At 43.7% G+C, this 25,617-nt stretch overlaps 1 protein-coding gene across 2 annotated transcripts in view; it reads right to left on the bottom strand.

The window, feature by feature from the left end:
• The window catches only part of wipf3 (WAS/WASL interacting protein family member 3), a 48,551-nt gene extending 43,867 nt beyond the window's left edge, over positions 1-4,684 (bottom strand). The window contains exons 1-2 of one of the 2 annotated variants that reach the window (XM_052016624.1): positions 4,542-4,681; positions 3,830-3,962 (exon numbers count right to left, since the gene is read on the bottom strand). The gene's annotated coding sequence lies outside the window, so the exon portion shown is untranslated. Of the gene's footprint in view, positions 1-3,829; positions 3,963-4,541 lie in introns of both variants that reach the window. The other variant, XM_052016623.1, reaches the window with a different exon arrangement.
• Between the last annotated feature and the right edge of the window lie 20,933 nt (positions 4,685-25,617).

Below are 25,617 nucleotides of genomic sequence, written 5' to 3'. Positions count from 1 at the left end.
CCATCGCCTTCGTCGCTATCTATGACACCACCGATCTTCATATTATTTGCAAACTTACTTAACCGCAGACCGCAAGAAACCGCAGAGAGTTGTGGACACAGCTCAGCACATCACAGAAACCAGCCTTCCCTCCGCGGACTCTGTCCATACTTCTCACTGCCTCGGTAAAGCAGCCAGCATAATCAAAGACCCCAACCACCCCGGACAGTCTCTCTTCTCCCCTCTCCCATCAGGCAGAAGATACAAAAGCCTGAAAGCTCGTACCACCAGACTCAGGGACAGCTTCTATCCTGCTGTTCTAAGACTATTGAATGGTTCCCTAGTACGATAAGGTGGAATCTTGACCTCACAAGCTACCTCATTGTGACCTTGCACCTTACCGTCTACCTGCACTGCACTTTCTCTGTAGCTGTGACACTTGATTCTGCATTGCTATTGTTTTACCCTGTAATACCTCAATGCACCATTTTAATGAATTGATCTGTATGAACGGTATGCAAGACATGTTTTTCACTATACCTCAGTACACATGACAATAATAAACAATAAAATCTTGAGATCTGAGAATGTGGATGACTAGAACAAAGGAGATAGAAGTTAGATCAAAACTGTCATTCGTCGTATCTGCAATACAGCGAGCATTTCTGGGCACTGTGTGTTAGTCCTCTTGGAGACGGTGCACTGTAGATTTAGCAGGTTCTTTTATACTTACAGGACGTCCGCCATTTATTGCCTATCCCTAAACACTTTAGAGAAGCTGATGGTGAACCTCCTTCTTTAACCATGTCAGTCCTCTTGAAAATACGCCCAGTGTGAAGTTGGGTACAGAGGTCCTGGATTAACATTCAGTGATTGATGAAGTAACACATGCATTTGGCCAAAGGTTTAATTTATAAGATATCACACAATTAGGGCTGTATTTCTGGCATTTAGAAGATTAAAAGGCACCTTGGTGATAAGAGGAAATGGCAGAGTATAGGAAGCAAAAGTAATTTTGGTGAGTCTGGAAGGAGGGGACCAAGTCTAAGTCTTCAATGCAGATCAATGACTTGGATGAGAACGTACATGACATGGTTCGTATGTTTGCAGATGACAGTAAAATAGATGGCATCATAGTGAAGATGGTTATCAAAAATTACAGTGGGATCTTGATCAGCTGGGCAAGTGGGCTGAGGAATGGTAAATGGAGATTAATTCAGATAAGTGCGAGGTGATGCATTTTGAGAAGACAAGTCAGGGTAGGGTCCTAGGGAGAGTTGTAAAACAGAGGGACCTAGGAGTACAAGTACATGGTGGTCACAGGTAGACAGAGTGGTGAAGAAGGCCTTTGGCATGTTGGCCTTCATCAGCCAGGGCACTGAGTATAGAAGTTGGGATGTTCTGCTGCAGTTGTACAAGACGTTGGAGAGGCTGCATTGTGTTCAGTTTTGGTCAGCCTGCTCTAGGAAAGATGCCATTAAGCTGGAAAGAGTGCAGAAAAGATCTTCAAGGATGTTGCCAGGACTCAAGGGACTGAGGTAATATAGAGATGGAGCAGGCTTGGACTTTAGTCACTGGAGTGTAGGAAAGGTTGGAGAAATCAAGAACTTGAGGGCACACGTTTAGAGTGAGAGGGGAGAAATTTATTAGGAACCCAAGGGGCAACTTTTTCACCCAGAGGGTGGTCCACGTATGGAATGAGGAAGTGATTGAGGCAGGTACATTAACAACAGTTAAAAGATACTTAGACAGGTACACGGATAGGAAAAGTTTAGAGAGCCAAACACAGGCAAATGGGACTAGCTTAGATGGGCACCTTGGGCAGCATGGACCAGTTGGGCCAAAGGGCCTGTTTCCATGTTCTATTACCTTTCAGGTTCAAAGCTCGGAACCACTTCAGCACTCAACATAAGGAGATTCTATAAACAGAAAGTGATAATTCTAAATCTGCAATTCTTTTTGGTATTGGTTTATTATTTTCACTTGTACCAAGGTACAGTGAAAAACTTGTCTTGCATACCAATCATACAGGTCAATTCATTACACAGTGCAGATACATTGAGTTAGTACGGAGTGCATTGAGGTAGTACAGGTAAAAAAAACAATAACAGTACAGAGTAAAGTGTCACAGCTACAGGGAAGTGCATTGCAGACAGACAGTAAGGTGCAAGGTCACAACAGAGTGCATTGAGGTAGTACAGGTAAAAAAAATAACAGTACAGAGTAAAGTGTCACAGCTACAGGGAAATGCACTGCAGATAGACAGTAAGGTGCAAGGTCACAACAAGGTAGATTGTGAGGTCAAGAGTCCATCTCAACGTATAAGGAAAATCCGAATTGATGAAGTATTAGGAAAATCCAAAGGGCCTGTACTGTGCTGTAATATTCTATGCCACATGAATGATAGAGAAATGGAGGGCAACATGGGAGGGAAGGGTTAGATAGATCTTAGAGCAGGATAAAGTGCTGGCACAACATCGTGGGCCGAAGGACCTGTACTGTTCTATGTTCTAAAAGAGAAGAATATTTGGTGTTAGGTCACTTATTTGTCATGATCTCATGGAATGATAGGAAAGACTTGAGAGGCCAAATGGTCTACTCCATGTAGCTAAGTATTCAACACATCTCATGTTTTACTGTGGTCAATATCTGTCCCTATCTGTAGTGAATGATGGAAGGTCTTCAATGAAAATTTAGAAGCTACTAGAAATCGCTGAAAAGGATGCTTTCTTTGAAATTTGTTTTGTCATACTGAAAGTAGATAATTCCAGAAATAAATAGCAGAGCTTTTAAAATAAATCCATTTCATGGAAAATTGTTTCTGAAAACTCAACATCTTCAAATCACATAAACACAATGTATAAATATTCTCCTTTTAGATGCAGATTGTTTGAGATTCGGTTTGTTACTTACAGTATGTGCAAAGCAACATTTTAATACAATCAAAAATTCTTTCCAAGGATGTCAATGAGCAAATATCGAAAAGTTTACATCTTTACTAAAAACAAGTACTTCAATTTTAGCATCTTTTCATTGTAAAGTACAGCATTGTGACAAGTCCTAGGACTTTCAGTCGGTACACAATTTAGCTCCCATTCAGTTACAGATCCTTGTAATCATCTTTTCCGCCAATTTACCTCAGATCAATTTGTTGTTGAGGTGTATAAAGGAAACATTCATCTCTGACGGCTACCCCAGGAATTAAACAGATTGTTTCACTGATCCACACTCAGAGCTCTGTCCATTCTACACACTGTGGAATGTTGGCAGTTGTGAGCAGGTTCTGCAAATCTTTTTCAGCTGTTGTCATGAACACAAGCTCAAGGCCAATTAGACAGAACTGATTATTTGGACACATCTTAAGTAAACTGTTGTAATCACCTTTTTTTTGTGTGTGTGTGTATATATCTATATATATATATACTGTGTCATTTTTAAATTCTTTATGTTGCAACACTTATTTGAAGGAATGTTTATCCCAGCCAGGGAAAGTTTAACATATCAAAAATATTTCATTTTTATTGATAGGTATTGTTGACAATGTTGGTAACTATTATCTTCTTTAATAACTTCATAGTTTGCATTTTATTATTTCGTGATAAGTTACTTATTCTTTACTAAGTTAATGTGTTACCTTTTTCACAAATGATTATTTGAGCTGATCAGTTTGACAGACAGCAGATATGCAGACCATCACATTAAGTTCACATACAGTATAAAGAACAAGCTCGTACGTTAATAGGCAATGTCCAGATTTAACTGTGATGCCGTGTTACTAGAATACTAAAATTACACACGCCTATCTGCTGGACCCTTAAACTGGCAAGGGTAGAAGACTCAGCTCACTCACAGTATCAGACTTCCCCTGGGTCCAAGATAATGGAGGAAAGGCCGCTGAAACCCTGAGAAATGGCAAGGAACGCTAGCCTTCCATGGATTTTTCGCCACAGTTACTGGGACAAATGGAACGACCGCGAACTCCACTATTCGAAACAAAAGCAAAGGTGGTTATTTCCCAGTCTCGTAATAAAATCGCAACACAAGTTGCTTGGGTTCACAACTGGAACCTGATTAGCACTTGAAGCATTACTTGGCAAGGGAAATAATGTTCTATTTTGCCTGATGCTAAGATCAAACATAATAATTATGCACAGAATGTACATTTAAATCAGAAAAAGAGGGTAAAGTTTTCTAAGATTTCCCCGCACTCAAAGAACCTTCCAACAAATCAGCCATTCAAAGTATTAGGTAGCAATGCCGAGTGTGTGAATAACGGGAGCTGATGGGGGTGTTGAGCTCCCCGCCCTCGGCACGGCCTCTGCCTCAGTCCCTACAGACCGAACTCCCCTGCAGCTCCTGCCATTTACGTTCAGTGAAATATACCCTCCCAACTTTCCAAAAAATGCTGAAGCAAGAAACGGATTGAGAAGCACGACCGACCTGCCTAAAACGCGCAACATGTTCAACTGCAGCACCTGCTGCAATAAGAAATTAAAAGCAAACATATAACACAAAACCTGCTTGCATTAACAATTAATAAACTGACACATAAGTGCACCCACCGGGTAGGAGAAGTCTGCCTCGCCGCCTGTCGTGTTTACGATCATTAAACACGTCCCTGCTGATTCTGGCAGGTGGAAATAAAGCAGATCGGCTTAAAACACGGAGTTACTTGCGGCTGAGAAGCCGAACGACCTTCTTCCAGCTCCCCACGTAATCCCCAGTGCAGCCGCAACTGTCAATCACGCATGTGAGCCGCCCACCCTCAGCTGCCAATCAAGCCAAGTGGGTGGATCCGCCGCGTGGCACCGCCCACCCCAGCTGCCAATCAAGCCAAGTGGGTGGATCAACTGCATGGCACCGCCTCCCCTCAGCTGCCCATTGCTCCTTGTGAGACAGGTCCCAGGAAGGACAAATCAAGGTAGGACGTACACAGTAAATGGTGGGGCACTGAGGAGTGCAGAGGAACAAAGGGATCTGGAAGTTCAGATACATAATTCCTTGAAAGTAGAGTCACAGGTAGACGGGGTTGTAAAAAAGGCTTTTGGCATCCTGGCATTGTTAAATCAAAGTATTGAGTATAGGAGTTGGAATGTTTTGGTGAGGTTGTATAAGTCATTGGTGAGACCAAATTTAGAATATTGTGTGCAGTTCTGGTCACCAAACTACAGGAAGGATGTCAGTAAGATTGAAAGAGTGCGGAGGAGATTTACAAGAATGTTGCCGGGTCTTCAGGAGTTGAGTTATAAGGAAAGATTGACTTTATTCCTTGGAGCGGAGAAGAATGAGGGGAGATATGATAGAGGTTTATAAAATGATGAGGGGCATAGACAGGGTTAATGCAAGTAGGCTCTTTCCACCTAGATTAGGAGAGATAAGGACGAGAGGACATGGCTTTAGGGTGAAAGGGGAAAGGTTTAGGGGGAACATTAGAAGGAACTTCTTCACTCAGAGAGTGGTGGGAGTGTGGAATGGGCTGCCATCTGATGTGGTAAATGCAGGCTCGCTCTTAACTTTTAAGAGTAAATTGGATAGATACATGGACGAGAGAGGTCTGGAGGGGTATGGGCTGGGGTAAATGGGACTAGCAGAATAATGTTTCAGCACAGACTAGAAGGGCTGAATGGCCTGCTTTCTGTGCTGTGGTTTTCTATGGTTCTATGGATCCTCGCTGACCTGTTCTGTGGGCTCTCAGGAGGTTGATGGGGGCTTGTGTGAATCCGTAGCCTCTCCCACAGGAGTGGGGCAGGTGGCGGTTGAGAGGGTAGGGGTGGGGGTAGTTTGGGAAGTGGGGCACGGTTTGTCCATGACCTCTGCGTGCTCCTGACATGGAAGTTGGAGGAGCTCAACATCTTCATGACTGCTCATGGACTGGGGATTCCCATGAGTTGTTGGGGATGTTACATTTTTTCAAGGAAGCTTTGAGAATATCCTTGGAGCATTTTCTCCATCCTGCGTGGGTTTCCTCTGGGTGTTCCGGTTTCCTCCCACATTCCAAAGACGTATGGGTTAGGAAGTTATGGGCATGCTACGTTGGCGCCGGAAGAGTGGCGACACTTGCGGGCTGCCCCCAGAAAATCCTATGCAAAAGATGCATTTCACTGTGTGACTAATAAAGAAATCTTATCTCTTGCCATGATGAAGCTTGGAGTAAAGTGCTTATTTCTGGAGCCTGGTGCTTGGCCTGCAGATGACGTGGCTCACCATCTGTAACCAGAGCCTCCACGGTGAGGCCACCGACACTGATTTGCCTATCGCAGCCAATCCATTTGGTGGATATTATGAAGACAGTATTGGTGGTATTTCTCCACTGCCTTTGAGCAAAGGAAGAAGTTGTCCATGTCTCCAAAGTGTACAGGTGGGAAGAAATCACTGCAGCACGACAGACCATGACCTGTGTGTTGAGCCTGTGGTCTGGTTCTTTGAACAGTCCTTCCCTCAATCAGAGGCTGCGCTGGCACACCAGAAGTGATGCTGAGGATTCTACCTTTGCCCAGAAGTAAGATGAGATAAGATAAGATACCTTTATTAATCACATGTACATCGAAACACACAGTGAAATGCATCTTTCTTGTGTAGGGTGTTCTGGGGGCAACCCGCAAGTGTCGCCACGCTTCCGGCACCAACATAGCATGCCCACAACTTCCTAACCTGTATGTCTTTTGGAATGTGGGAGGAAACCAGAGCACCCGGAGGAAACCCACGCAGACATGGGGAGAACGTACAAACTCCTTACAGACAGTAGCCAGAATTGAACCCAGGTTGCTGGCGCTGTAAAGCGTTACTCTAACCGCTACACTACCATGCCTGCTAAGTGACTTCTAAGACGTGCTGGGAGTTCAGGGGTAGGGTAGAGGGAGGCGCTGGTCAGATTACTGGGTCGGACTGGGTCTGGTGTTTGATGGACCTTACACTAAATAGCTAGATGTTTAGTGTAAGCCCCATCAACCACCAGAGAACACTGAATGGTTGTATTCCATGCCAACATAAGACAAGAGAGATGACCAAACACTGCAGTCAACATTGACACTCCATGAATGAAATCCTCTGTAACAGATAATACAACAACCAGTCTAACAGCGGTGGGGATATTTGTGGTGAAGTATGAGGTTTATCTCAGTTTTCATGCATCAAATTCAGAAATGCCAATTGCGTACAGAAACCTTCCTGCTGGAAGACAATCAACCAAAAACACTAAATCAGTTTCTTTCCCCACAGAGCCTGCCTGACCTACAGATTGTTTTGCAGCATTTTCTGGCTCTATCTCAAAGTTCTTAGTATCTGCAGTATATTGTCTTCATGCAGAGACATCTCATACATACAAAACATACCTTTTAGTAGCAGTTACAGGCGAGTCAGCCCCTTGAGTTAACATCACCATTCAGTAATATCATGCCTGATCCAATTTTAACCTCAACTCCCCAACATTCCTGTTTACCCCCAGTAACCTTGTTTCATAAGAATCAATTTACATCTGCCTTAAAAATATTCAAAGACTCTGCTTCCGCTGCCCTTTGATGAAAAGGGCACCCGGAGGAAACCCACACAGACAAGGGGAGAACGTACAAACTCCTTATAGACAGCGGTGGGAATTGAACCCAGTCGCTGGCGCTGTAATAGCATTGCGCTAACTGCTACACTACTGTGCCTGCCCTAACATACTGTTAGCTTTCCTAATTACTTGCTATCGCTGCATACCGGCCTTTTGCAAATCAGTAACCAGGACACTCACTTCCCTCTGCATTTCAGAGCTTTGCAACATCTCACCAGTTAGCCATTGTGCTTTCTTTCTCATTTTTCCTAACACAGTGGACGACGTACATTTTCTCACTGGGTTTCTCTTAACTCTGTTTTAAGTCTTATGAGGATAGGTTGAGCAAGCTAGGGCTTTCCTCTTTGGAGAGAAGGAGGATGAGAGGTGACTTGATAGAGGTGTACAGGATGATAAGAGGCATAGATCGAGTGGACAGTCAGAGACTTTTTCCCAGGGTGACAATGGCTAACATGAGGGGATATAATTTTAAGGTGATTGGAGGAAGATATAAGGGGGATGTCAGGGGTAAGATTTTACACAGAGAGTGGTGGGTGTGTGGAATGCACTGCCAGCAGAGATTGTGGGGGCAGATACATTAGGGACACTTAAGAGACTCTTAGATAGGCACATGAATGATAGATAAATGGAGAGTATGTGGGAGGGAAGGGTTAGGTAGATCTTAGAGCAGGATAAAATGTCGGCACAACATTGTGGGCCGAAGGGCCTGTAGTGTGCTGTAGTGTTCTATGTTCTATGTTCTAAGTTTATGGACTCATTTAGAGTTGCCCTCAGTTTGAAAGACAATAGGATGGAGATGTGGGTCATATTTGTAAAGCTGACCAAAATGGAGAAGGTCTTCTGAAAAAGGGTGAATTGCCAAAAGATAAAAACCGGACTGAATGAATTTCCATTGAGGTCTCTCAATCTCTGGCTGTAACTTTCCAGCAACTAGGATTGAGTAATAGTCCAGAGAAGTGACCTTCAATGATATTCTTCTCCCTAGTGCAGAGAACACTGAAAGAAAATCTATTGCGTATTTTGCATTGTATCGTATCACTTGAAAATGCCTCAAAATATTTTTCATTTAATTATTTTGGAATATTCTGACTATGGTCTGAACAAAACTGGCATGTGCTATAAGGAGAGGTCGGACAAACTTGGGTTGTTTTCTCTGGAGCAGCGGAGGCTGAGGGGAAACCTGATAGAAGTTTATAAGATTATGAGAGGCAGAGATAGACAGCCGTTATCTTTTTCCCAGGGTCAAAATGTCAAATACTAGAGGGCATGCATTTCAGGTGAGAGGGGGTAAATTCAAAGGAGATGTGCGGGGCACATAGAGTGGTGGGTGTCTGAAATGCACTGCCAGGGTGGTGGTGGAGGCACATGAATGTGCAGAGAATGGAGGAATATGGCAGAAGGGATTAATTTTGTTGGGCATTTAATTGCTAGTTTAATTAGTTTAGTACAACATCGTGGGCTGAAGGGCCTGTCCTGTGCTACATTGTTCTATGTTCTAAAAGAACAACAATTTTGTGCACAGCAAAATCCCACAAACTGCACTGAGAAGAATGAATATATATTTTTGGTATCTTGCTTGAAGTGAAATATTGATCAGAATGTCACATGCTATCATTTCAATTATACATCACCAATAACCTGTGAATGAATACAAAAAGTACCGTTACGGGCAGCTGCTGTTGCAGATGTGAACCACAACCTCTGCTGCCGATTAGGTATTTGAACGTGTACTTGGAAATTATAGAATCTTGTGCATTCTAATTTTCACTTCCATCTCCTATAACCTTGGGAATAAAATACAATATGTCGAAACCATACTTTTGTTTCTTCATTGTGTGAACTAAGAACTATGTGCAACTACACCAAGGACACCTGCTTTCAGACTTTCATCTGTGTTCGCTCCATAATCACAAAAATTACTTAAATCGGATTGAGGATACAAGAGAAAATTTTAATTTTCCCCTAGCCTCATTCATGCTCCAGCACTACACAGTGTCGTCAGTGCTTTGTCAAAATCAATATTGCAATTGATTTATCTCCGTTAACCTGGATTACTGACTATGGGCAGATATATGTAGGACAAACTGATAAGTGTATCATATCTCTCTGAGAATGGCTCCATTGATATCTGAATCATTGTTCATTTTGCCACTCATGAGTGACAAGGCACTGAGTGTTAGCAGGATATTTAATTGTTAAAAATGTTCTTGCCCCTAATCGATCAAACACACACTTCCCAGCATCCAGCATGAGGCAATCGTCCAGAGCTGTGACCCTCAATGATATTCTCCTCCCTAGCACAGAGAACACTAAAAGAAAATCTATCATGCATTTTGCAGTGTATCATGTCTCTTGAGAATGATTCAAAATATTTTTTAATTAATTACTTTGGAGTATTCTGACTATGATGTGAACAAAACAGCATTATTTTATGCGCAGCAAGATCCAGCAAACTGCAATGAGAAGAACAAATAGGATGTTTTCGGTATTTTGCTTGAGGGGAAATATTGATCAGAACATCACACGCTATCATTTCAATTTCCCATCTTTGTGTTTAAGTCTCTCCAGGGTTACAACCCGTCATACATTTAAACCTCCTTCAATCATCAGAACACTTTCTTTTACTCCATCCATTCCATAAGCTCTAGCCTTTACTTACCTCTCTCTTGGCCATTGCTGCCTGCGCCCTCTCTACATTTCATATACCAACTACTTTCTTCATGAGCTACCAAGGCATGGCGCCACCACCCCCACCCCCAGCAGTCCACCCCAGTGCCAGACTCTCTTCTACCTTCTCCATTCTTTTGACCAAAGCTTTCTTCGATGGCATCGATTTACTTTATAACATAAAATCAATTAATTGGAATGACATCATTGGGCTCCTACTGGCAACTTCCTGAGGTCGACATTGACTGGAAACACAACTGGTCCAGCCCAGTTAAGACTTTGACTACAATAGCAGGTCAGAGCGAGTACCCTGCTGTGAGTGACAACACCTGACACCCACCATCTATGTGACGTCATTCAGGAGTGTGTTAGATTCTCTACTTGCATGGATGACTGTAGCTCCAACAACCTTAAGGTAGTTCAACAGCATCCTGGCCAATTCTGCAGGTTTGATTGACACCCTACTCATCACTCCTTCCTCCAACACTGGTCTTCCCAGCATCTGTCTACGCAGCCTTCAGGGAACAACTGCCTGCCACTGAAGCAAAGCTGGAAACATTTGCACCTATGAGCGATATTAAGGCACTTACTCATTTGCCTTATCATCTGCTGCACATTTTTTCTGCATCGCCTCTGGTTTGCCCCAACTCAGCCAGCAAGTGTCGCCATGCTGCTGGCGCCAACATAGCATGCCCACAACTTCCTAACCTGTACGTCTTTGGAATGTGGGAGAAAACCGGAGCACCCGGAGGAAACCCACGCAGACACGGGGAGAACGTACAAACTCCTTACAGACAGTGGCCGGAATTGAACCCGGGTCACTGGCGCTGTAAAGTGTTACACTAACTGCTACACTACCGTGACTGAGTTGGTCTCACTAGTATATTTGGGACTCAGTTCTGTACCCTTTGACTTTGTTATACTTTCTAAGTGCGGACTGCTGTTCTATCAGCGCGTGTAGTGGACAAAATTCTGTCACATTCTTCAAGGGCATTTCAACAGACACAGCAACTTTACACAAACATTCAAAAGTCAGGTTTTGCTAGCTCAATAGCTTTGACTGAATTTGTTCATCTATCCATCCGCACACAAACCTATCAGGTAAGCACGATGGAAAAAGCCTCTGAAATATCATAAATTCAGCAACATTCTCATTAATTGTCTCACCCTGTTTCTGGCTCCTTGTCCCAAACTTGGAGGCATGACCCAAACTGCTTCTAATGGCTCTTGAAATGTTTGCACAAGCCACACATTTTGGGTTACACCGTATGAAAATATTTGTCAGCATGCTGTATCTTCCCAATCTCCATCAGGGGTTTTACTTTTTCACACTCACATACCACATCATTTTTGCTTCTCATTATATTGTTTTCTCCTTGAATTCCCCCAAAAAACAAGAATGTGTCCATTCATTTGATGTACAAGCTGAATGGTTTATAAGCTCGGTCATGCATGCCAAGGCTCCCAATAAAGACAGTTGGGCTAGCCATGTTGTCCCTGTTTAATAACGACACAGCTAGATTAGTATTTGCAATAATCCAGCAATAAGTCAAGTTACAGTTTATGGCTACCATAGCTTGCTGTATTAAGCACTTTAGTGCACACGGAGTCATTAAATAAACATGTCATAGTGCCATACAGCACAGAAATAACCCTTCAGTCAAGCCAACCACCAAACACCTACGTATACTAATCTCATTTACTAGCACTTGGTCCATGGCCAACTATTCCTTGGTGATTCAAGTGTTCATCTAGATAATGTTGTGAGAATCTCTATCTCCACCACCCACACCATAAAAACATTCCAAACTCTAACCACCCTTTGGATGAAAAAATTCTTCCTTATATTCCCTAAGAATGTCTTACTCCTTACCTAACACCTATGCCCTCTGGTTATAGGAACCTCTGCCCTCTGGTTATAGGCACCTCTGCCATGTGGAGAAGTTTACCACTGTTTACCGTATCTATGCCCCTCATAATTTTGTACACCTCTGTCAGATCACCTCTCAGCCTTCTCTGCTTCAAGGAAACCAAACCCAGCCTCTCCAGTCTCTCCTCATAATTGAGACACATCATCTCAGTCAACATCCTGGAGAATCTTCTCTGCAATGTCTCCAGACCAGTCACGTCCTCTCTATACTTAGGTAACTGAACTGCACACAGTATTCCACATATGGCATTGTCAATGTCTTATAAAGCTGTACTGCAACTTACCTACTCTTCCAGATTATATGTGAATAGTTGCAGGCAAGCATTGCAAACATTTAGTTTCGGTGCCACAAATTCATCTAAATCATGTCAAGTGCGAATCATTCATATCCCTCAATGTCCTCCACACCAACTTGTAATGTTTTCACCACTATTTTAAGGCAGTTTATTTACCTCAAAAGAAGCAGCAATTGATTTGCAAGGCAGAACACTTAATCTCTGCACAGGTTAAGTCTTTAGGCTTCAGCTACAGACGTATTGGTATTGGTTTATCACATCACAATGGCTTCTGTATTAATGAAAACAAACCCAATTTATTGTGCTATTACCAAGACGCTATGTCTGTAGCCAAAGGCTGAAGACTTAACCTGTGCAGAGATTAGGCGTTCTGCCTTGCAAATAAACTGCTGCCTCTTTTGAGGTAAATAGACTGTGTCTTAGACGCCATAGACTTGTACAACACAAAATCAGGCCCTTCATCCCATCACATCCGTGCTGACCTTCTTTCCCATCTACACTAATCCCATTTGCTTGCATTAGGTCGCTATCCTTCCATGCCTTGCCAGTTTGAGTGTCTGTCTAAATGTCTCTTCAACACAGTAGTTGCATTTGATCTCATAACTGTCCCTGGCAGCGAGTTCCAGATATTAACCACTCTGTGTAAAACACTTTACCCTCCAAATCCCCATTAAAGCTTCTTCCCCTCACCTTAAACCTGAGCCCCCTTCATTGCTACAACGAAGATGCTCCATGTGACTCTCCTGTCGAGCAGGATCCCAGTTTTTCCCACTGAAGGACCTACTCTTCCGTCAACGTTTCTATTAACCACCGATAGAACCAAGGCTTCATGGTTGATATCATCTCCGCATCAATAGTCAAATGGTTTAACCTAACAACTCACTGTGGGATCTTTCCTTGTGCTGTCAGAGTCTCTTTCCCAGGGTGGAAATATCAAGTACTAGAGGGCACAGTTTTGAGGTGAGAGGGGGAAAGTTTAAAGGAGATGTGCAGGGCAAATTTTTTACACAGAGAGTGGCGGGTGCCTGGAACACACTGCCAGGGGTGGTGGAAGCAGATATGATAGTAATGTTTAGGAGGCAGTTGGAAAGGTGCACAGGCAGGCAGGGAATAGGAGGATATGGACTTCGTGATGGGATTAGTTAGATTGGCATGGTCAGCACAGACATCATGGGCCGAAGGGCCTGTTCTTGCACTATACAGTTCTATGTTCGCTTGTTGCAGACACCTCACCTACTGGATGCAATCTGTTTCTGTCTATCGTACATGACCCCTTTATAACTGGAATCACCGTCACCAGATCACATCTCAATAGCTTCTGTATGAATGAAAACAAACCCAGTTTATTGTGTTAGAGTTCAAGTGACTGACCAGCATTCTCTTCGTATGAATTTTGGCTTCACCTTTACTGATGGACAGTAGGCAGATGCATGACTTGTTAACAGGCAAACTGACTACCTGACCAGATGACAAAACAGCAAGTGAGACTTTCCCTTTTCGACCTCACCAGTAGCTTCTGTTTTCTTTGACATATTCAGTGAAGGATCATCAGGCCAGCGTACATTCAGATAAAGAACTAACCGGTTTAGACTCCCATTCTTTTGCCTTGATCACATGTCATCCCAAATTGATAGTTTTAAAATAAAAACAGAAAAAGCAGGGAATATACAGCTGGTCAGGCAGCGACTGTGGGAAGAGAAACAGAGTTAATGTTTCATATCTATGACTCCCATAGTTCTGAGGCCACTGAGACCAACTGATCACTTATTCTTCCTACCTTTTGATGTCCACATCTGTTTACATGATGCCTGTCTTGATTGTGTTGTTTTGAGCAGCAACAGGTTCTGTGGAGAAAAGAGATTACGGCAGCCACACTTGACGTCCAGTCCAGCGGAACTTGCTATGAGGTTCATTACCTTAATGCTGCTGACATTGGCTTCTGGGTGTGCTGGTGATGATGCAGTAATCTTCCAAGTAATCGACTGGAAACGTCGTTGGTGGTACCTCTCCAGACTCCTGAGGTGTTGTCAGTAAGTCACCAAGGTTTCACATCGATTGAGGGTTGTAAGGATAGTAAGTGAACGGTGGACCTGAATCTTAGCATCCATTTGTAGGTTGCAATCATTGAAAATGTTTCAGGGTATTTTCTTAGAGGACACACATGTGTACTGAAAGGTGTACCAAATCTCACAGTCATTGGCATACTGGAAGAGGTAACTCTAAAGGTAACAGCAGTACTCAACTGTCTCCAAGGTCTGTCTTTTGACAGTGATCTGTGCAAGGTCATGTGAAAGGCTATAGCCAGGCTGGAAGATCATCTCTGTCTTCTTGATGTTGAGTGAAAATCTTAGGCTACAACCACTGTGAGCAAGATGGTCCAGAGTGGACTGGTAAATTGGTTTATTATTGTCACATGTACCGAAGTACAGTGAAAAACTTGTCTTGCATACTCTTCATACAGATCAATTCATTACACAGTGCATTGAGGTAGTACAAAGTAAAACAATACAGAGTGCAGAATAAAGTGTTACAGTTAGAGAGAAAGTGCAGTGCAGGCAGACAATAAGGTGCAAGATCATAACGAGGTAGACTGTGAGGTCAAGAGTCCATCTTATCATACTAGGGGACCATTCAATAGTCTTATAGAAGCTGTCCTTGAGTCTGGTGGTACGCGCTTTCAGGTTTTTGTATCTTCTGCCCGATGGGGGGGGGGGGAGAAGAGAATGTCTGGGGGGGGGGGGGGGGTCCTTGATTATACTGGCTGCTTTACCAAGGCAACGAGAAGTGTAGACAGAGTTGAGTCCACGGAGGGGAGGCTGGTTTTTGTAATGTGCTGGGCTATGTCCACAACTCTCTTGCGGTCACGGGCAGAGCAGTTGCCATACCAAGCCGTGATGCTTCCAGATAGGATGCTTTCGATGGTGCATCGATAAAAATTGGTGAGGGTCAAAGGGGACATGCCAAATTTCTTTAGCCTCCCAAGGAAGTAGGGGCGCTGGTGAGTTTTCTTGGCCGTGGCGTCTACATGGTTGGACCATGACAGGCTATTGGTGGTGTTCACTCCTAGGAACTTGAAGCTCTCAATCCTGAAGGCCACTCTCAGTGTGCATGGAGATGGCACAGATACCGGCATGCTGCAGATCAGGTGTTGGCTGACTTGAAGACCTCATTCATTATGTGTAGAGATGATGAAGGTTAGGAGCTACCCTGAGAAATGCAAAAACAAAGGTACCAGTGAGCACACAGGTCCATTGACCATGCATTCTCTAGCCTCATTTTCCTTCCCAATAAGCAGAGCCTGAAGCTTTGCATAAAAAAGTTCCACAATTTTCTTGAATGCATAATACACCAACATCACCCCTGGCATAAAATACCTGGAGGTGGTGTCAAATGATCTGGACCCAGAAGAATTGCTCACTAATTTTATTTTCTTACCCACCTAACCTGTTTACACTGGCTTGGCAGCTCCTAATTATATTTCTGGATTGATATCTATACATATATAGACAACGCCCAGCTTTATAGCTTCATCACCAGCTCAGTAACTAATGTCGTTACCATGCTGTCTAACTACCTGCTCAACATCACATTACCTATTTCCTTCCTAACTATTGACAAGATTGAACATTGTTCAAATTATACACATTAACTTCTTCTCACTTTTTTTTACCCTAAAGCATTCTCTGGCTAGTTGTGACAACGGGTAATGTTGTCAATTCTGAAAAAGAAGGTCATTGATTTTAACCAGTAACTTTCTTGCTGTCCACAGATACTGCCTGTGTATATCCAACGTTTCTGGGTTTTCATTCAGCCTTGATATTCCTTTTGACCCCAAGCTGAACTTAAAAGAAACACAATGCGGATTTGCCACCTCAAAACTCCAGTTTTGCTGATATTTTTCTCATCAATGTTGAACTTAAATCAGCACAGACTCACATCCAGAACTGCAACATCAGTGGACAGCACCTCACTAAGTTCAACTCACCTATGATCTTGCAAACTGCCAACTGGTTGATTCATAATGTCCTTACCTGCAGACTCCTCTGGTCCTACAACCCGAGATTAACCAAATTCTGATCACTGTGTGTTTTTTACTCCTACAACTCATGCTGAATTTGTGCCACAATGGTGGGACCTCAAAGTATTGTGTTCCTTGCATCATTCACCCCACTTTTTAAAGGATCATTAAATTTTAACCCTCATTTTAATCAATTTCAATAATTTTTCCATAATCAATAATTGGTCTATGAATTATTCCTTCCCTGTTACTCAGTTATCAGATGTTTCAGGAATAAAAGGTGTTAGCTTGTTAGCTGCTTCCTCCTCCAATGGACCACCCCTTCCTTTAGCTGGGGAGGACTGTTCTCATCTGCCTCCATTCTTAACCTCCATATTTGAGCCACAGAATCACCTCATGACTTTTCTTCCTGCTCCCACGCCGTTATATCTGAAGCCTCCTAAGGATCTGCCCCGAGCTCCCGTCATCTACTTGCTTCCCCTAGATGACACCAGTTTAAACATAACATCAGGCTCCATGTGTACGGATGAAGCCAAGCTTTGCTTCCCCATCACTATTTACTGGATTCTTCCATTGCCTCAGATTCTGGATGTTGATTGCCTCATACCCAGTTCTGGACGATCAGAAACTTTCTTCAGCTAAATGTCGGGAAAACCAGAATCACTGAGAATAATGTCTGAAAATGAGCACAGGATTACAATGTGCAATTAAACACAATGTGCAATTAAATAATGATTCCCTAGTACGATAAAATGGACTCTTGACCTCACAATCTACCTCGTTGAGACCTTGCACCTTATTGTCTACCTGCACTGCATTTTCTCTGTACTGTAACAATTTATTCTGCATTCTGTTATTGTTTTTACCTTGTACTACCTCAATGCACTTGTGTAATTAATTGATCTGTGTGGATGGTATGCAAGACAAGTTTTTCACTGTACCTCAATATATGTGACAATAATAAACCAATTTACCATTTTACCAATGTTAACCTGTGCCACTTGATTGCAATGTAGACAGCAAACCAACTTCATGCTACCAGCTCATTTTAATAATTTCGGTGACTAGTTTCTGCTAACCAGGCTGTTGATTGGCTAGGTGCATCAGAAAGAAGCACGCCATGAGAAAGTAGCCCCTGTTACAGCCAGCCACACTGCGTAAGGAGCAGGTGAAGTGTGGCTGGACGAGGTGTTGGCATTCGTGCAGGAATTGAATCTGTGTTGAGAAATACTGAAGACCAGTACAGGCTGCATGAGGTTCAGAGACTGGTTGGGAGTGGAGTTAACTCAGAGACATATCTTTGTCCACAGAAGGCAATGAGGCAGAAAGCCTGGAAATCAATGCCAGGAGGCAAGTGGTGAGGATCCAAATAGTTCAAGAACGTCACACAAGTGGTCACGGTGAAACTCGTCACTGAAATTATTAAAATGAGCTGGTAGCATGAAGTTGGTTTGCCGTTTGCAATCAAGTGGCACATGTTAAAATTGGTAAACTGGTAAATTGGTTTATTATTGTCACATGTAGTGAGGTACAGTGAAAAACTTGTCTTGCATAGTGTCCATACAGATCAATTCATTACACAGTGTATTGAGGTAGTACAAGGTAAAAACAATAGCAGAGTGCAGAATAAAGTGTTACAGTACAGAGAAGGTGCAGTGCATTTCAAATGCTATATTCTACCCAATTAACTGCTAGACTGAGACATTGCTCAATTCACCACAGCCCCAGCACTCACCTAGCAACAATCTCTGCAATGAAGAGTCATACCTGGCATTCACATGCTTCAGCTCACCCCTGGGCACTTTGGATTGCTGCACAGTTAGAGCTTGGACTCACTGCCTCTTATTTACGTATGACAGCCACATCGCATTGTATGGTGCTCGCTAAGAAACTCCTCTCTCTTTTGCAGGTCAAGATGACACTCAGCCAACGGCAGCAAGAACCAAATGGAGGGAGACAGACATGTTTGCAGTCCCTAAGTTTCACAGAGAATACAGTGCTTGCCATTATTGTCCATCGCTGAGACCAGTTTGAAACCAACTAAAATTATGATATCCCCATACTTAATCTTCCTTCTCATGTATTATCATCTCTTCAATTCACACTTCCTTTCAATTTAAAGACTACAGATGTGTCCTCCTCACATCACAAATGTAATGTTATCCCACATTCAATTGAGATATGCAAAACACTTGAGCTTTCCTAATCAGCACAGAAAGAGGAAGAAGGTGGTAAGGTGAAGAGGCTTTGGAATTGCAGCCAGCAGCTCAGACACCGAAACCTGCACAAACTTACAGGAAAGCAAAGAGGTGCAATCTGTCCATGTTGAACTACCAGGCAAGAGAAACCTGCAGCCGTGGAGGGGCAGGGGATGGTACACTTGCCAACTTGGCAATAGGTGAGTTTACATGTGAATTCCGCTGCAGAAGACTTTGAATGGACAATTTACAGAACAACACAGATGGGTTGAAATGTTGTTGGATTAGGAAGTTTCCCACAAAGCCATCCTCAATGCCAAGAAGCAGGGGACGATTCTGGCACCGATCTGGCCCAGGAATTGAAACCTATTTTTCCACAGAGCCAACTCTGTACAGACACTCCCAAACCCACGCACAATATGTGCTGGGTGGCTGTTCCAGTTTCCGATCCAGCACAAGTTGTAGTCATTCAGTATCTGAGTGCAAGAGCAGACACTTTTAACATGCAAAGTTTATACACCGCTAGGCAAACTTAGTTTTTTGCCACAACGGCTATGACTTACTGGGTGTAAAAGGTATTGAGGGTGTCACAGCAGTTCAGTACTCTGCCTTTCAGCAGATTATTTGGAAGGCTGAGGCTCTGCCCTGACACTGTGACAGTGGCTTTGTGGGGCGTTAGCATCTGTCCTCCTCCTGATCCAGCTGCTTACTGCTTGCTGCCCTCAGGATAATGAGATTGGGCAGCGTACAGCTACTCAACATGAATCCCGGCATCCATGCTGCCAGTATTACAGGGCTCCACCTGGGTGGTCCAGGCTTCGGAAGTATTGTTTCACCATGTCTGCGACCTCTTCTATCAGAGTTTGTGCAGTCGCACATCAGTGACATCAGCTGAGTCGTCTGCACTTCGCCCCTGCCATCCGCTACCCCTTCTCCAATTTGCTGTGGCTCAAATGCAGCTGCTGCAGAAAACTGCCTCAGAATGAAGGCGCCACGACTGATGCCATGCGCAAACCTGCATGACTTACTGTCTGTGATCATGCAGTAGTTCCACACTGAAGGAACTGAATCACCTTTGTGTCCTTCTGGGGCAGAACTGACAAATGGTGCCTGCAAAGTCATTGCTTACTGCATCATGGAGAAGACTGCGGTTTCTAGCAATGCTGGATGCTTTCTTCGTCTGCTTGAAGAAAGAAGGAAATGTAGGCAACTGTCTCTGAACTCTTTGACTTTCTTTATGCAGTAGTCAATGGCAAGCTACAATATCATAGAAGCATCACATTTTCCTCCTGGAAAGATTCAAGCTCAAAGCTTCAGTCAACTTCACGGGGGCAGATAATATAGTTCTTGCTGCACTCTAGAGGTCTTGAGGTTGCAGTCATTGCTGCACGAGGTGGCAGGTTTCACAGAAGAGGCTTTATGGAAGAACAGGCATCACTACCTGTGTATTCTCCAGCAATGGTTGCCCCACCAGTGTGTGTATGCACAGTAGATGACATCTTGAATCCTAAGACAATGAGTTGCAATCCCTCTCTAACCCCCCCCCCCCAGTCCACACACTAATGATCACAGTTTCTTTCTCATAGACCTTGGTCTCCACCTCAGAGGAAACAGCAGAGCAGTGGAAAATCTTTAAGGAGGTGCTTCAGGTACGGGCTAGATACAGGAAAGGGAAGGGAATCAGAGCAAGGATCCATGGTGATTAGTGAGATAGAGAATGGTGCACATCAGATAAATTCTTCAAGCAAGAACCAATCTAAATACAATAAACTGAGAGGAGAAGTGAAGGGGAAAACAGAGACACAAGAGATTCTGGAGATACTGGAATCTGGAGCAACACACACAAAATGCTGGAGGAACTCAGCAGGTCAGGCAGCATCTGCGGAAGGAAATAAACAGTCGACATTTTGGGTTGAGACCCTTCATCAGGACTGGAAAGGAAGAGGGCAGAAGCCAGGATAAGAAGGTTAGGGAAAGGGGAGGAGCACAGGCTGGCACGTGATAGGTGAGTCCAGGTGAGGGGGGGGAAGGTAGGTGGGTGAAGGAGGGGGGTGATGTAAGAAGCAGGGAGGTGATAGGTAGAAGAGGCAAAGGGCTGAAGAATGGGTCTGATAGGAAAGGACAGTAGACCATGGAATAAGGGGAAGGAGGTGGGGAACCAAAGGGGGTCCCACCTTGTCACTTGCAAGGATGCCACCCCCTTATCCCAGTTCCTCTGCCACCGCTGCATCCGTTCCCATGATGAGGCTTTCCACACCAGGACATCTGATATGTAAACAGGGTTTCCCTTCCACCACCATCAATGCTGCCCTCAGCTGCATCATTTCCTGCACATCTCCCTCACCCTATCCCCCTGCCCGCAACATAACATGGACAGGGTTCTCCTTGTCCTCACCTACCAGCCAACGAGCTTCCGCATCCACCACATCATGTTCTCCCACTCCCCCCCCCCCACTGCTTTCTGCAGGGACCGCTCTCTCCACGACTCCCTTGTCCACTCATCCCTCCCCACTGATGACCCTCCTGACACTTATCCCTGCAACCGCACCAAGTGCTGCACCTGTGTCCCTACACCTCCTCCCTCACTACCATTCAGCGTCCCAGACAGTCCTTCCAGGTGAGGCAGCGCTTCACCTGCGAGTCCTAGGGGGTCATTTATTGCATCCGGTGCTCCCGGTGCGGCCTCCTCTGCATCGGTGAGACCTGACGCAGGTTGGGTGACCGCTTCGTCAAGAAGCTTCACTCCGTCCGCCGCAAAAACAAGGACCTTCCGGTGGCCATCCACTTCAATTCCACATCCTACTCCCACACTGACATGTCTATCCACGGCCTCCTCTACTGCCACGTTGAGGGCAGACGCAGGTTGGAGGAACAACACTTCATATTCCGCCTTGGGAGTCTCCAACCTGACGGCCTCAACATCGATTTCTCCAACTTCCAGTAACCCCTCCCATTCCCCCCATTTGTTTTCCCTTATTCCTGTGGCCCCCTCCCCCTTCTCTTTCCCCTCCCCGCCCTCATGACCTGCCCATCTATTGCCCACCTCCTTCCCTTTATTCCACAGTCCACTGCCCTCTCCTACCGGATTCCTTCTTCGTCAGCCCTTTGCCTCTTCCACCCATCACCCCTCAGCTTCTCTCATCACTCCCTTTCACCCCCCCTCCCAACCCACTTACCTTCCCCTCTCACCTGGACGCACCTATCACCTGCCAGCCTGTGCTCCTCCCCTTCCCCTTATCTTCTTATTCTGGCTTCTGCCCTCTACCTTTCCAATCCTGATGAAGGGTTTCAACGCAAAACATCGACTGTTTATTTCCCTCCAGAGATGCTGCCTGACCTGCTGAGATTCTCCAGCATTTTGTGTGTGTTGACAAATGTGCCACCCTTATTTGTGTAAGGAGGTAAAGACATTCTGAGTGACTACAGGCTGGTAAGTTCAACATCAGCGTTGGATAAGGCTTTAGAAACAGTGACCAGAGGGAAAAAAAATTAACAAGCATTCAGAGAGATGTGTAAGCATAGCTCTGTGAAAGGCAGATCATGGTTGACATCGTTAATTGAATTTTTGATGAAGTAATCAAGAAGTAAGATGAAGGGAATGCAGTGGGTGTTGGCTGTATGGATTTTAAGAAAATATTTTCCGAAGTACCAAACCAGTTCTTCTCCTTGGAGCAAAGAAGGTTAACATAAGATTTAGTAGAGGTGTACAAGTTTATGACAGATTTAGATAAGGAAGAAAATGAAAAGGTGTTCTCTTTCACCAACATACAAGGTCTTGGGGATGTTGATTTAAGGTTCAGGGCAAGAGAACAGTGGGTGAGAACTCTTTCATACAGTGAGTGGTAGGGGTGTGGAACTTGCTGCGAGAGTGACAGAAGTGGAGAGGATCAATGATTGGAAAGGAAAAGGAATAGAGTGGAGAAATGGGACTGACTGGACTCTTCCACACAAAACTGGTGTGGACTTGATGGGCTGAGTGGTTTCCTTCGATGCCCTAATGACAAATCCCCATTTCTGCACCCCGGCTCTGTCCCTCTCCCTGTTCTTTGGCTGAGACAGACCGAGAGCATTCCCAGCTTTCGTGGCCAACTCCTTCACAATGATTTACATCTCTCCACCGCTACCCTCATCTGTTCCCGCCTTAGCACATCTGCTGCTGAAACCTTCATCTGTTGTCACTACTAGACTTGACTTTTCCAATGTTCACCCAGCTTTCTACTTTCCAGTTCCATTAAACATGAACTCATCCAAAACACTGCTCGCTGTATCCTAACTCACATCAAGTTCCCTACATCATTACATCTGTGCTTGCTGATCTGAATACTAGTGCCTTAGGTTTAAAATTCTCATAGATATCATAGAGTCATACAGCACAAAAACACACCCTCTATTATTAAACCCATTCATGGCCTTGCCCCTCCCTACTTCTATAACCTCCTCCACCCAATAATCCTCCCTCAAGACTCTTGTGCAATCAAAGCATTCCAGTTGAGTAAATATCACTTTATCAGGCTGACCTCTAGTCTCTTGAATTTGCTCTATGAGCCTCTTCAACCCTTCACCTTCCCTGCCCCTCCAACCCTATGATGTTTATTAAAGCATCCTCTTGAGCACATTTTTAAGATATCTTTATTAGTCACATGTATGTCGCGACACACAGTGAAATGCATCTTTTGCGTAGAGTGTTCTGGGGGGCAGCCCGCAAGTGCCGCCACGCTTCCGGCGCCAACATAGCACGCCCGCAACTTCCTAACCCATACGTCTTTGGAATGTGGGAGGAAACCGGAGCACCCGGAGGAAACCCACGCAGACACGGGGAGAACGTACAAACTCCTTACAGACAGCGGCCGGAATTGAACCCAGGCCGCTGGTGCTGTAATAGCGTTACACTAACTGCTACACTACCGTGCCTTGGCCATCTATCCCATTATATTATGCGGCTTAGTGCTTGGAAACAATCTCAGGATGTTTAATTTGATAGAGATGATATGTAAGTACAGGTTGATGTTGTTCAAAAGTGCTTTCTGTTGCTATTTAACAGGTTTGCTTTGAATACTATTCCAGAGCTGTATTTGAAGCAGCAGTGCCCTCTCATGGATACTTCAGGCATTTTTAGATACCTCATCTATCGCGGATATTGGGAAATTCATTAGATCCTACGACATAATTGCACATTCTTATCCAAAGAACACATAATTTCGAATGTTATCCCATTAATTGGAATTTTTCTCATGTTTCAGTTGTGGAGTCCAAAAGCTTTTAATGAAAAGGTGGGGAAATCAATTACTGCTTCCTCACTGCATGATTCATTATTTTCTATTTTAATTTCCTTTGGGCCTTTTTTGTATCACAGGCACATGTTTGGATCAAAGCTACTTAGAGTAATGTGATTGAACTGAATTATATGACTGGGTATGTGTCATTTGCTGACCTGGCAAACCAGAGCTCGATGCCCATACAATACATGTGTCACGAACCAGCAACAAAAGAAACACACTGAGCATGATTCAGTGTTAAAAACTATTTTATTAATCACCACTTATGATAATACGTAAAATAAAAGTAAAAATGTTAGTATGTTAGAATTCAAAAATGTTAAACTTTGAACGTTAACCCCAAAAACTAAACTCTTTTTGTGTGTGTGTGTGGCAAAGTCCCAAACTCCAAGTTCAGGAATGGTTCTTAAAGTTCAGTTCCGCAAGCCATAAGGTGAAACATGAGCAAGGGCTTCTTCAACAACCACCGTTGTCTGAAGGTAAGACGTAGACGTAGAGAAACATAGAGAGAGTAATTACGAAATCCACATGTTCCACGATGGAACCCAAACAACACTTCAGTGTTGACTCGGTAGTGACTTCCTCACCCCGAAAAGCATCCGAATCGTGGTTGTCCACACACAAATACCTGTTTCCTTCTACAGGTCAGCAACAAAGTGAACTCCACTGGATTACTTCCAACTTCCATACATGGATTTCAGTGGCAGACACAGTTATAGTTTCTCATCCATCGATAGAGAAAACTAGCAGGCTGGTGTCTCTCTCCCTTCTCTCTCTCTCTCTCTCTCCTTCTTCTGACCTCTTCAACAACGTCATTACGTCCTTTATCTTTTATCGACGTAAGCACACCCCACACACACAAACACACACACTCTCTATCTTAAAGGGACTTTCACTGAGTCCGTAACACATGCCACACATCCTGTACTGGGGTGTTTTGAGACCTCTGGACAAGTAAAATGCCAGTGGGCACTCCAGTCCCATGGAGTTACTGCCTCTCCTGTAATAAAGCAACTTTAATAAATGCACAAAATGTCAGAATTACTGGACAAATTTTTAAAAAAGAGGTTAACGTAAGATTTAATAGAGGTGTACAAGGTTAAAACAGATTTAGATAAGGAGGAAAATGAAAAGGTGTTCTCTTTTGCCAACATACAATGTCTAGGGGATGTTGATTTAAGATTCAAGGCAAGAGAACAGTGGGTGAGAATTCTTTGATACAGTGAGTGGTAGTGATGTGGAACTTGCTGCGAGAGTGACAGAAGTGCAGAGGATCAATAATCTGTGTGAATTTTATTTTTTAAAATTTTGATTTATAGTTTCCAAAATTTATTTTATATAATTTCATTTATAAATAAATAGATAGATAAATAAATAGATGGATTTTTAATACATTTATTAAAAAATCTGTTTATCTGCCAACTTACAAATTTATTTATTTATTTGTTTGTTATATAATTAAAATTATATAAAATAATTTTTTAAAATTATAAATAAAAAATAGAAAAATAAAATTCACAAATATCATTGACTCCACCTTCCATCACTCTTGCAGCAAATTATATACAAGATGAACTTTGTAAACCTGGAGTCAGCGTTCTTGAAACAATAAAACCTGCGGCGCATCCTACCATGTAGGTCATGTGTATCCATGCGAAGGAAAAGATGCAGAAATGTGAGGGGTCTGGAATCGTACCGAAC

This window comes from Pristis pectinata, chromosome 5 (assembly GCF_009764475.1).
Source record: "Pristis pectinata isolate sPriPec2 chromosome 5, sPriPec2.1.pri, whole genome shotgun sequence".
Taxonomy (NCBI): domain Eukaryota; kingdom Metazoa; phylum Chordata; class Chondrichthyes; order Rhinopristiformes; family Pristidae; genus Pristis; species Pristis pectinata.
This window is presented reverse-complemented; position numbering and strand designations above follow the sequence as displayed.